The 13,056-nt window shown below is 37.1% G+C and overlaps 1 protein-coding gene across 1 annotated transcript in view; it reads right to left on the reverse strand.

Annotated features, from left to right (window-relative positions):
* Positions 1–11,463: 11,463 nt before the first annotated feature.
* The window catches only part of vipr1b (vasoactive intestinal peptide receptor 1b), a 46,910-nt gene continuing 45,317 nt past the window's right edge, over positions 11,464–13,056 (reverse strand). The window contains exon 13 of the mRNA XM_034200478.1: positions 11,464–13,056. This exon is cut by the window's right edge and continues 484 nt beyond it. The gene's annotated coding sequence lies outside the window, so the exon portion shown is untranslated.

The raw sequence follows: 13,056 nt of genomic DNA on the forward strand, positions 1-13,056 counted from the left end.
CAGATATTTTAGTAGATGACATTTATCCAGAGATGTGAAAAGTACACACATCCTTTACTCAAGTAGAAGTACAGATACTCGTGTTTAAAAAAAATACTCTGGTAAAAGTAGAAGTACTGACTAAACTTCTTTACTCAAGTCAAAGTAAAGAGGCTTCAAAATGTACTTCAGTAGAAAGTACCCATAACTAGCAGCTGTTTTAAAGAGTACCTGACCTCCCTTTATATTAATAGAACAATAATGTCATTGTTAGCTAATGAATGTTTCCATGCTGAACAACGGCAACATGACAACGTTTCCATTGGTCCCTCTTCTTTAGAGAAGACCAGGAAATGATGGATACACGGATCGTGTTCAAATCAATAGGCACGCAATGACTCTAAAGAATAATGATCACGCATCAAACACACATTCAGACTAAAGGAACCAGCTGTTTGGAAAATGAGAGAAGTAGAAAGTACAGGTATTTGAGTTCAACATGTAAGAAGTAGAAAGTACAGGTATTTGAGTTCAACATGTAAGAAGTAGAAAGTACAGGTATTTGTGTTCAACATGTAAGAAGTAGAAAGTACAGGTATTTGGGTTCAACATGTAAGAAGTAGAAAGTACAGGTATTTGAGTTCAACATGTAAGAAGTAGAAAGTACAGGTATTTGAGTTCAACATGTCAGAAGTAGAAAGTACAGGTATTTGAGTTCAACATGTAAGAAGTAGAAAGTACAGGTATTTGTGTTCAACATGTAAGAAGTAGAAAGTACAGGTATTTGAGTTCAACATGTCAGAAGTAGAAAGTACAGGTATTTGGGTTCAACATGTAAGAAGTAGAAAGTACAGGTATTTGTGTTCAACATGTAAGAAGTAGAAAGTACAGGTATTTGAGTTCAACATGTAAGAAGTAGAAAGTACAGGTATTTGGGTTCAACATGTAAGAAGTAGAAAGTACAGGTATTTGTGTTCAACATGTAAGAAGTAGAAAGTACAGGTATTAGAGTTCAACATGTAAGAAGTAGAAAGTACAGGTATTTGGGTTCAACATGTAAGAAGTAGAAAGTACAGGTATTTGAGTTCAACATGTAAGAAGTAGAAAGTAAAGGTATTTGGGTTCAACATGTAAGAAGTAGAAAGTAAAGGTATTTGTGTTCAACATGTAAGAAGTAGAAAGTACAGGTATTTGAGTTCAACATGTGAGAAGTAGAAAGTACAGGTATTTGAGTTCAACATGTAAGAAGTAGAAAGTACAGGTATTTGGGTTCAACATGTAAGAAGTAGAAAGTACAGGTATTTGGGTTCAACATGTAAGAAGTAGAAAGTACAGGTATTTGGGTTCAACATGTAAGAAGTAGAAAGTACAGGTATTTGTGTTCAACATGTAAGAAGTAGAAAGTACAGGTATTTGAGTTCAACATGTAAGAAGTAGAAAGTACAGGTATTTGAGTTCAACATGTCAGAAGTAGAAAGTACAGGTATTTGAGTTCAACATGTCAGAAGTAGAAAGTACAGGTATTTGAGTTCAACATGTAAGAAGTAGAAAGTACAGGTATTTGAGTTCAACATGTAAGAAGTAGAAAGTACAGGTATTTGGGTTCAACATGTAAGAAGTAGAAAGTACAGGTATTTGTGTTCAACATGTAAGAAGTAGAAAGTACAGGTATTTGTGTTCAACATGTAAGAAGTAGAAAGTACAGGTATTTGAGTTCAACATGTCAGAAGTAGAAAGTACAGGTATTTGTGTTCAACATGTCAGAAGTAGAAAGTACAGGTATTTGTGTTCAACATGTAAGAAGTAGAAAGTACAGGTATTTGTGTTCAACATGTAAGAAGTAGAAAGTACAGGTATTTGGGTTCAACATGTAAGAAGTAGAAAGTACAGGTATTTGAGTTCAACATGTCAGAAGTAGAAAGTACAGGTATTTGAGTTCAACATGTCAGAAGTAGAAAGTACAGGTATTTGAGTTCAACATGTAAGAAGTAGAAAGTACAGGTATTTGTGTTCAACATGTAAGAAGTAGAAAGTACAGGTATTTGAGTTCAACATGTCAGAAGTAGAAAGTACAGGTATTTGGGTTCAACATGTAAGAAGTAGAAAGTACAGGTATTTGAGTTCAACATGTAAGAAGTAGAAAGTACAGGTATTTGAGTTCAACATGTAAGAAGTAGAAAGTTCAGGTATTTGGGTTCAACATGTAAGAAGTAGAAAGTACAGGTATTTGTGTTCAACATGTAAGAAGTAGAAAGTACAGGTATTTGTGTTCACATGTAAGAAGTAGAAAGTACAGGTATTTGTGTTCAACATGTAAGAAGTAGAAAGTACAGGTATTTGGGTTCAACATGTAAGAAGTAGAAAGTACAGGTATTTGTGTTCAACATGTAAGAAGTAGAAAGTACAGGTATTAGAGTTCAACATGTAAGAAGTAGAAAGTACAGGTATTTGGGTTCAACATGTAAGAAGTAGAAAGTACAGGTATTTGTGTTCAACATGTAAGAAGTAGAAAGTACAGGTATTTGAGTTCAACATGTGAGAAGTAGAAAGTACAGGTATTTGAGTTCAACATGTAAGAAGTAGAAAGTACAGGTATTTGGGTTCAACATGTAAGAAGTAGAAAGTACAGGTATTTGGGTTCAACATGTAAGAAGTAGAAAGTACAGGTATTTGGGTTCAACATGTAAGAAGTAGAAAGTACAGGTATTTGTGTTCAACATGTAAGAAGTAGAAAGTACAGGTATTTGAGTTCAACATGTAAGAAGTAGAAAGTACAGGTATTTGAGTTCAACATGTCAGAAGTAGAAAGTACAGGTATTTGAGTTCAACATGTCAGAAGTAGAAAGTACAGGTATTACTGTTCAACATGTAAGAAGTAGAAAGTACAGGTATTTGAGTTCAACATGTAAGAAGTAGAAAGTACAGGTATTTGAGTTCAACATGTAAGAAGTAGAAAGTACAGGTATTTGGGTTCAACATGTAAGAAGTAGAAAGTACAGGTATTTGTGTTCAACATGTAAGAAGTAGAAAGTACAGGTATTTGTGTTCAACATGTAAGAAGTAGAAAGTACAGGTATTTGAGTTCAACATGTCAGAAGTAGAAAGTACAGGTATTTGTGTTCAACATGTCAGAAGTAGAAAGTACAGGTATTTGTGTTCAACATGTAAGAAGTAGAAAGTACAGGTATTTGTGTTCAACATGTAAGAAGTAAAAGTAAAAAGTCGTCAGAAAAGTAAGTAGTGGAGTAAAGTACTGATACCAGAACATGTACTTAAGTAGAAGAAGTATTTGTACTCCACTACTTCCCACCTCTGCATTTATCTATATACGTTAAAGCCTTATCCTATAGTAATAGAAATGTACATTAGTGTAAAGCCAAACACATCTTTTGGTATAAAGTGTTCTGAACTGTAGCTCTACAGTTGTCATTATTTGCATTTGAGAAATAATCCAGTTTACAGTAAAGTTCAAAAAGGTGGGAATATATAATGCTTGGAAGATCTTTTCGTAGATGACGCATTTAAGCATTTGTGGAAATAATCGTTCTATTCTTTTGAGATCTGGCGACTCTGATTTGGTACCTGACCTATGTACTTTTGGTCAAATGTAAACAGCTGGAAAAGTCAAATCAAGTACGAAATGTTTAAACTGAATCAACTAAGGATTAAAGTCCAGACAAATATTTGTGTCCTCATTTGACTAGAGTTTTTACTCAATGACAGATCGAGTTGGGTTTACTTTAAAAATACTGCTCGGTTTTTCATCAGATAAACTGTTTATGTTGCCTGCAAACACTGTTAGAGAAGTCTTTGGATAATTGATTGCAAACTTTCTCAAATAGAAAAGAGAAAGTGTATTTCTAGTGCCTTTTTAGGGTAAAGACAGAGATTACCCCCTCTAATCAATAAGGTAGGTCTTACTTTACACAGAGATACCCATTTACCATTCACAACCTTTGACCTTAAACTACTGTATCCCTCATGGCCCATAACATCACAAATAAGCTTCTGTAAATAAAACCCTCCCATACATATCTGAGTTATTTATTTATTTTACAGACTTTGACTCAGCGGTGTCATTAGTTGTAAAGCATGCAGAGGGCTTGTCAGCATTTTCATGAATATTAAACAAGGATGTGTGAGGTTACAACCTGGAAACTAATTGAACATGTCCCCTAGAGCTCTTAGAGCCATTATATATCCACAGAGACATCACTCCTGCAATTCATCTGAATTAAATGATCAGTCCAGTCTTCATCTGCTGGGATGAACCTATTTTATCCTAATTGGCAGAAGCTCCTTGTGTTGAGAAGCTGCCATCTTTCCTTTAACAAAAATAGTTATGGGTGGTGTTAGAAATTAAAATCAATGTTGGTATGGCGTAATTTGAATTAAATACACTATTTAATTTAAATCAGTTTTATTCTGAAAAACCGGAAGTTCACTAACTATTAACTTAATACTTTTATTCTGAAAATTATTCACTTTCGGTTAGCATTAGCATGTGGCGAAATGCTGCATTTTCAAACCGGTTATTAAAGGTGAAATGACATGTGACGTTGTACACTGAGCACACTGGGGTTAGCACTCATTTATTACCGCTGAATAACGTTTATTAGGGAATGTTCAAATCACCACAGACACCAGAATGATGTAATTTAACAACAGAAAAAGGCAGGAATTGCATTGGACACGCCCCCGACGACGCCGGCCAATAGGAGAAGACCTCAGATGACAACAAGAAGAGCAAGCCAAGACCTCTTCCACCTGCTGACCTGGACTGCCCGGTCGGATGAGGAGAGCGCATCCACTCGCACATTTCATTTGTACACCACCGCATCTTTTGTGTAATTAAATGCTGTTAACTTTTATAATCTTCCCTTGACTCTTTTCAGTCTCTCCTGCCTTCGGGGTTCTAGAATACACTAACAGTGGTCCAGCTGAAATGTTTATGGCTGACATTTCTCTTGCTCAAAGACGAGTGCCTTAAATGATTAAGTCCAGAGTTAGCTACCTTTTCGTAATGTAGGAGAATTATAATGTTTATTTTTAACAATAAAATGTGTTGGTTTTTGCCCACAGGCTAAACACGTGTTTCATGTCTGTGCTATTGATTGTCATTGACAGAATGTTTTATATAGATAGCTATCAAAATAAACGAAATAAGCTATGGAAAAATAGGTTAATATTGGTAATGACATGGCTAACTAGCATGTAAATAAAACAGTAACGGTAGAATGATGGAGCAGCTAGCTAAAAGTAATGGTTAACAGTTAGCAAGTTGCTTAGCCTGCTGTTTTTGCTTTGGCTAGCTAGCTAACTGATTAAACTAGATAGATAGCTGGAAAAACTGTAGAAAACATAAATAACAAATACGTAGAGTAATGGATAAACAGTTATCTTAAAGTAATGGATGAATGATAAAATATTAAGCAGGTAGCCATTTACAGTAAAGGTAGGGTGACCAGACGTCCCCGTTTTCCGGGGACAATCCCCGTTTGTATTGGCCTGTCCCCGGAAATGTCCCCGTTTTTTAATATACGTTAAAAACACATAGCAAGGTGAAATAAAACGTTTCATGTCAGGAAACACTGGGTAAACAGACTGTGGTCGAGCCAGCCCCCACTTCGGAAAACACACTCAAGCCAGCCCGCACGTTGTATTGCTGCGCGAATATGCATTACAGTAGAGGCCTGTAAAATCTGCCTTCAAAATAAAAGCGTTTACTTGGTCAATAACAAATATACCTAAAAAACACACCAAACATATTCATATATACTGGAGCTTAAATTAAGAAATATGTACTATATAATGTGATCAATAATAATTTAAAACAAACTACGTATAACTACCACATTATAACTGAGTGAATGTAAAATGTAAGTATACAGTTATGAAGACATATCTGACATTTCCACTGGGTGACTAATTTCAATTGATGTTGACACCATCTCACAACACTCCTAAAATAACATTACTTTCTGAAGCACAATTTAAAATGTATGCTGTTTAAAATCTCAAATTAGATCTATTGTCCATCTATAGTTTGATTATTATTTAATGGAAACCATCCATAATCAAAGAGTCATTCAAATTCAATAAAATACTTATTTAACTTCTTTCTGTTTTTGTACAAGAATAAATAAAAAACTGTCAAATTATCAGAGTCTTATTTCACTCCAGGGTGATAGCAGGACACCCCATCTAGTCACTCAGAGAGAATCAGGACAATCTGATGCAGAGTTTCAAAAATAAAAGACCTTTGAAGTCTCATATGAGCTATCATCCCTCTGTTTTTAGATAAGAATAAAACCAAATCTATCCAGTATCAAAGACTTATTTCACTTCAGGGTGATAGCAGGAGACCCCATCTAGTCACGCAGAGAGAATCAGGACAATCTGATGCAGAGTTTCAAAAATAAAAGACCTTTGAAGTCTCATATGAGCTATCATCCCTCTGTTTGTATCCAACAGTTCAAATGTTCGAATTACATTGAGCCAGAATTGTCCCCCTTTTTTCTTTAACAGTGAAGAAAATTGGATGTGTTAATGATATATTGACCGCAAAACTCAAAATGTCCCCGGTTTTAATTTAGAAAATCTGGTCACCTTAAGTAAAGGGTCAATTGACAGTTAGTATAGCTAGCTGAAACGGTTAGCTAAAAGTCATGGATAAATGGTTGAAATAGCTAACAGCAGCGTAATGGATAAATGATGGACAGCCCAAAAGGTGAAAAATACATATATTGTAATATCCAATTTATCCAATTCATAATTTAAAATAACTGGCAGAGGCAAGAGCCCACCAGAACAACCTTATTATTTAAAATGTCATGCCTCTTCCCTGATATTTTAACAGTGGCAGGAAGTATTTTGGAAGCTCCAAGACTGTATGAAATTACCTTGTGCCGTGGAAGAAGGTGAGTCACTCTGGCAACCACCGTTTTTTTTATCAAGGCTATTTAATCTTTGTCCCAGGTCCAGTGCCCAAGCCACATGCTGGCGGCCACTCAAGCTTTTTCCATACATTTCAAATACTATTCATTTCTCAGGGCCATGACTTAGTCTCTCTGTGGAGGTCTCCAATATCAGAGATATAAGAATTATGCCCATTATAGTTCTCTGTCTTCAACAGCAGTGGTTATATTTTGAACCCTTTTACATATTAAGAATGGTTTATTATAGCAAAAAAGATCTACCTTTTTGCATTTCTTGGATTCCCATAGTGTGCTTTCGTAGCTGATGCGGAAACAATGGCTTTAACATTCACACTATGTTCCGTGTTGATTCCCGGTCTGTTACTCAGGATGTGCCTTATGCCTATTAGGATGCTCAACAGTTCATAAACCCACAGTCTTTGATGTTCCCTGCTCACTGGCTCGACTCAACAATTATTGTAATCACAAAGCAGAGACAAATCCAATCATAAACTTTACTCCACTACTCCATTCTCGCCAGTACATTATTGTCTGCCTTGAAGTGGATTTTCTGACTCTTCATTAATTGATACAAAGAGATTCAGTTAACTTGATAGATCTGTGGTTCTAGAAAATAAAGGATTTGTTTTGCTTCAGTCAGTCAATGCTTAAAATCTGTTATCATTCAAAACGTACTTATAATTTCTTATTTGTTGTATCTGAAGGATATTCACAGAGTATCCCATGTGTGTATAATACAAAGCGATAACTATAGACTGTATGTAAGTGAAAACCCTCCCTACCGTCAAACCCCAGGCCTTCACAATAACATTACTTCACCCAGACATGACGCCATGCTTTAAATACTACATTAATTATGTCAAAAGCGATATGAAGCATCCTGTCATTGTTTAAATGTGTGAAACAACTTCCCAAGCTTTTTGACACCTCGGATAAACATGAATCAAGGAGCCCATTTCTAAAAAGTTTCTACTACATTGTGTGTTGGCAGTGACAGAAGTGAAGGGGAAAATAACTTCTGTTGTATTCATTAATGATTAGTTTGTCTTCTTTGTTCAGATGGCGGCAGCAGATCAAGCGACAACAAATGGAAAACATGACTTTATAGATATGTAATGTTGAACGTGTTAGCAAACAGTGGCTTATTAACACATCCAGCAGACATGGAGCAGCGTTAGCTTTCACTCTGAGTTGTGTTAATGTCCTCCTGATGAATATATGTTCAATATTTGCACTCTTTTAGCTATGTTTTTGGTGGTATAACTACTTAAAGAAGACATATCTTGCATATTTGTATTTCGTGCCTCTACTGTGATATGTTTCCATGATTCAAAAAGTGCTTTATTTTTCTCATACTAAAGCATTTGAACCATCCCCGACTTCTTGAGTTTTTCTGGTTCAGAAGAGATGGTCAGACTGAAAACTTTAACTATAACCAGTTTGCAGTTTTACCACATTGTGCCGTACTCAATGAGGCACCATTAGATCTAGCTGTCCATATTGTTCTTTTATCCTCCAGAGACCCACCCAGTCATTTTCGTCCTCTGTGGAGCACATTGGGTTTTGGTCCATTACTTTGAGGTTATACATGCCACAGCATTAACTCAAATCGAACCCCACAGAGGACATCCTGGGCTTTTCAAACATATGCAATATGTGGGGGTGTGGCTTTGAAAAAGATAATTTCATTGTATTTCAACATGGCGTCAACCAAGCACTATTTATAGAAAGAGAAATGGTAAGTTTGTAATTTTTAATTACCAGTGTTGTGAGTTCAATATTGTTAATTAATTATAGTAAGGGAACATCAGGAGTTAGTGTAGTGAGTTTCAGAGCAGTGTAATACTTATTTGACCTAAAACGAAATGTTGTTATGAATGCCCTCTGAGGAGGACATGGGGATTTGCTAACTTTTTATTTTCCCCATTCCCAACACAAATGGAGTCCACTATGAGCCAAAAGTAACACGTAGGTTTCTGTAGGGTTCATGGCAGACGGATGCAGTGGGAAAACATACATCAAGTGCCTCAAGTGTCAGATGTATCTCTGCATTTCAAAAAAGGATGGAGTACTACAAATGAGGGCTCAGTATTTGTTGCATTGAGTTGTTGTGCTCTAATGTTGTCTAAATGTGCTTGTATGTTAATGTTGTTTATGCTTCGTATAACACCCGATGTCCTCTACAAAGGACACACAATAAAACAAAAATACAAATATATTTTTTTAGTTTTCGTTAGTCATTATGTTTATACCACCCTAAAGACTTGTGTGATCACAAAAAAAAAGGAAATTTGAAACCTTTTCTTTCTGGGTTTCATACCAGCTGGCATTATATTATATATATTTTCCTAAACTTTCAATTCTGTTATTATCCAACAAAGCTGCATCTCTCTTTAAGCTTTCGCATGGAAGAGAAGAGCCTTTACACTCATTCTTTCATGAAATCATTGATAAACAGCGAGGCTTATCCTGCAGCTTTTCCTCTGATGTTCAATAGCATGACTCCTGGCTTCTGATTGGATCAGACGGCTTCCCTTTAAATCAGAGTCACGGAAATCAAAGCAGCCTCTTAGCCGTTTGGACACTTGCCTCTCCAAACTTTGCTTTATTTGCAACATGAATATTTAACCGGTGTCATGAATATTAAAAGACGCTTAAAGGCAGGACACCTGTCGCACATTTTAAGTGTCACTGGGAATCTGAAAATAACATCATCCATCTTCTCTTTCGTCTGCAGCCCACTGCCTGTTTAATGAGAGCAAGACACTATAACACCTATATATTAAGCGTTTACAAAAATAAGCACATCTATTTGACGAGCATATGAGACCCAGGGGCCACAGGGTTGATGTTTTCAATGCAACAACCCTAATAATCCCTCTTTTCACAACAATTACAGTTCCTATTAATAGTTAATCGTATTATATGCATTCTCATTTCCACTTCATGGTCAGAGCTAATTAAACATCAGGCCCGAGAGCGGCTGATGTGTTAAACCAGGCATGGCTCGGTGTGTTTGTTAATCTTTTTACGGCACACAGCCTTTTTCCTTGGTTGAATTCGCTCTTCTTCGCCGAGCTGCTGAGCACAGCGAGAGGCCTCACAGGCATCGAGAGAACCAATAAACCTGAGGGACAACACACGGATTAACTCAAATAGCTGCGGTTTCATTACTACGCCAAAGTAAACTCAGCGGGGCCAGTTATATCCGTCAAATATTGTAACTGAACTAACAATGGAGGGAACTGGAGCAAGAGGCGCTTTGATTTCTGACTTCAGATCCCATTGGAAGAAATACTGAGATTTGATTGAAAGGAGTAATGCCTGGTTTGTATATTTAGAGGTGGGTTTTGTAATTATTTAGTTTTAAAGGCACTGTTACCTGTTCCTCTCTCTACAAGCTGGAGATAGTGTTTCATACCCTTCTCTTAATAACACATTTTCTTCCTAATTAATGACATGTGTTGCTACCTGATTATATTCAAGCTGTACAATGTGAATATTGCTAATGTAAAAGACTGTGAATATATCATTTTCAATTACAGGTGTTATGTCTGAAGCTTAAAGAGGCACTATTATGCTTTTTGGGGGTTTTCCTTTCATGTAGTGTGATAGGTTTTTGTGCCTGTAAAGACGTGGTGCAGGGTGCAGGAAGGATGAGAAAATAAAGACTTTTAGAACATTAAAGATCCCATGTCATGGCCATTTCTACTGATCATAATTCCATTGTTGATGTCTACTAAAATACATGTATATTGTGCAATTTTCCAAACTCACATTGGTTTCTCATACAGCATCTCTGTCTAGTATGTGTATTCACTCTCTGTCCTAAACGGCTTGTTGGAGCTCCTGCCCCCCCCCTCCTGTGAGCCCAGTGGCCGTCTGCGAGACAGCGAGACACCGTTAAACCCAGCCTGAAACACACACACACCCGCAGCCTGGCTGGGAGTTTGTGTGTGTGCCCAGGCTGAGTTCCGCGATATCTAGCTGTCTCGCCGACCCCACACCAGTGAGCCAGCTCCTCGCAGCAGAGGAAGTCCGCGGATTGGTCCAAACGTAACGGCTCCATGGACGTTATGTTACGTCACTATGTCCAATCTCCAACAAGGCGTTCTGGGGCAGCACAGACAAGTCTTTTCTGTGTTAGAGTTTTACTCGCTACAGGGTGTACTTTGAGGGGTTTTGACTCTGCAGACCGTTTACATGCAGAACAACCTTCATAACACAAGGGGACGGGTGATAACCAGAAAAGCATGACATGGGACCTTTAAAGCATGGAGACATGTCATAGTAGAGGCTCAAAATGCAATTACGAAACATAATAGGGTCTCTTTAAGTAAGCATCTCTGTAGATTAAACTTTAAATGATGCCCTTGTCAAATAGCACACTTCATTTAAGCAACAATACGTCACATGTAGTCAATAAGGACATTACGGATGTTCATGCAGCAGAAAGAATTGACTTGATGGGATTTCATTTTGACAGCAAAATACAACGTGGAATTTGAAATGATCTCAATAAAAAAGTAATTATTTCACACAGTGGAACAATGTCAATATTTTATGGCAAGTTTTCTGCCAAGACAGCAATCTTGACATACACTGTACAACAAAGACAATGAATAATATTTAAAAAACAATTATTTTTAACTAAGAAAGAGCCTTTTGTGTTCACATTTGAAGCTTCACAATGCATTGCACCACTGTCACATGCAACACATAACCAATCAAATACTCAATATACACATTATCCAAGCTTGCATATTAACACGTCTATGTAACACATACTTCAACACTGCATTATTACTTTAAGTGAACATTTAAATGGTTGTTATTTCAAAACCTTTGTATTATTATCTCACTGATACAAAACAACCATGCAAAGTCACCAAAACACTAAAAAGATCATATCTAGCAACACCTGACTGATTTAAAATCACTTGGCTTACATTCACCATATGAGAGGTACGTCGGCACACAATTACATTGACTGACAACAAGCAGTAAACAATCTGGGATAATTTAAGGAAATAGTTTGACATTTCGGTAAATATCACTCTCTCAGACGACTATGAAGATTTCCAAACATGCAGTATTACTCTTATCTGTTGTAGCCAGCAAACAACACGTCCGATCTTGTGGTCTGAAAAGCACAATGATGGCCTCGAGGTGACAGCACCAGTCATCCCTGTCACCTTGCTTTGCTTTGAACAAAACTCTGCTGACATGTCGGACACACTCCTCCTCGGAGAACCAGACGGGTCAAAAGAGAATTCAAAATCACAGAAGCACTGCTCAGACACTTCTCTGTACAAGTCTGTTTTTAAGTGTAATGCGGTGCAATTATGTAGCTGTTATACTAAGCATTTAGCCACAGACTGCTGCATACACAAGCAAGACCATTCCTGTGGACTTTATCAAACAACAACTTATTGTAGCAACAATGCAAACGGTATGGCACGACGATGTGGAGTTATTCTTTACACTGGAGATGTGTGTGTACAATGCTATTTATAACTGTAAACATTGAAAGGCTGATTTGCTTCAAGGCGTTTCCTCTCAGGAGCTGCTCACAGCCGGTGAAGATTGGATTGAAAGTGTTAGTTCAGAAACAATGAAACCAGGCACTCGTCAGCGATCGGCACATGCAAGCAAAAAAAACACATAACACAGATATCACACGAACAAGAGGGTGGGCTGTACTGATGGAAAGGAAATCAGTCTCTCATGAGAGTGATAGTGCAGAGAAGGGCATTTATGCTCCAGACGCATCGCTGGGAATCAGCAGCACACTGGTCTGAAGTCAGTTCAGTCATGTTATCATCCAAGTCCTTTTTTTGGTCACCTCTCACATTCAAACACATCTTCATAATGCATTTCTGGTGCTATTCTTTGCCTTTGATGTCACTCCACGATATAAATAATTAGATTTGCAGTTAAAAGAAAAACCTTCGCTCCTTTTCTTTTAACGTCTTCGCACCAGCCTTGTTCATTTGGAGCTGCAGGAATCCGCTAAGTGATTTTTAATCAGTGATAATTACATCAGATTGCAGGGCTGCTGCTGGTGCAGTTCACATTAGGATTCCCTAACCTAACCCCGTTAAAATGTGACACATCACACAGAACTTGATAATGAATG

Source organism: Gymnodraco acuticeps, unplaced genomic scaffold (genome assembly GCF_902827175.1).
Source record: "Gymnodraco acuticeps unplaced genomic scaffold, fGymAcu1.1, whole genome shotgun sequence".
NCBI lineage: Eukaryota > Metazoa > Chordata > Actinopteri > Perciformes > Bathydraconidae > Gymnodraco > Gymnodraco acuticeps.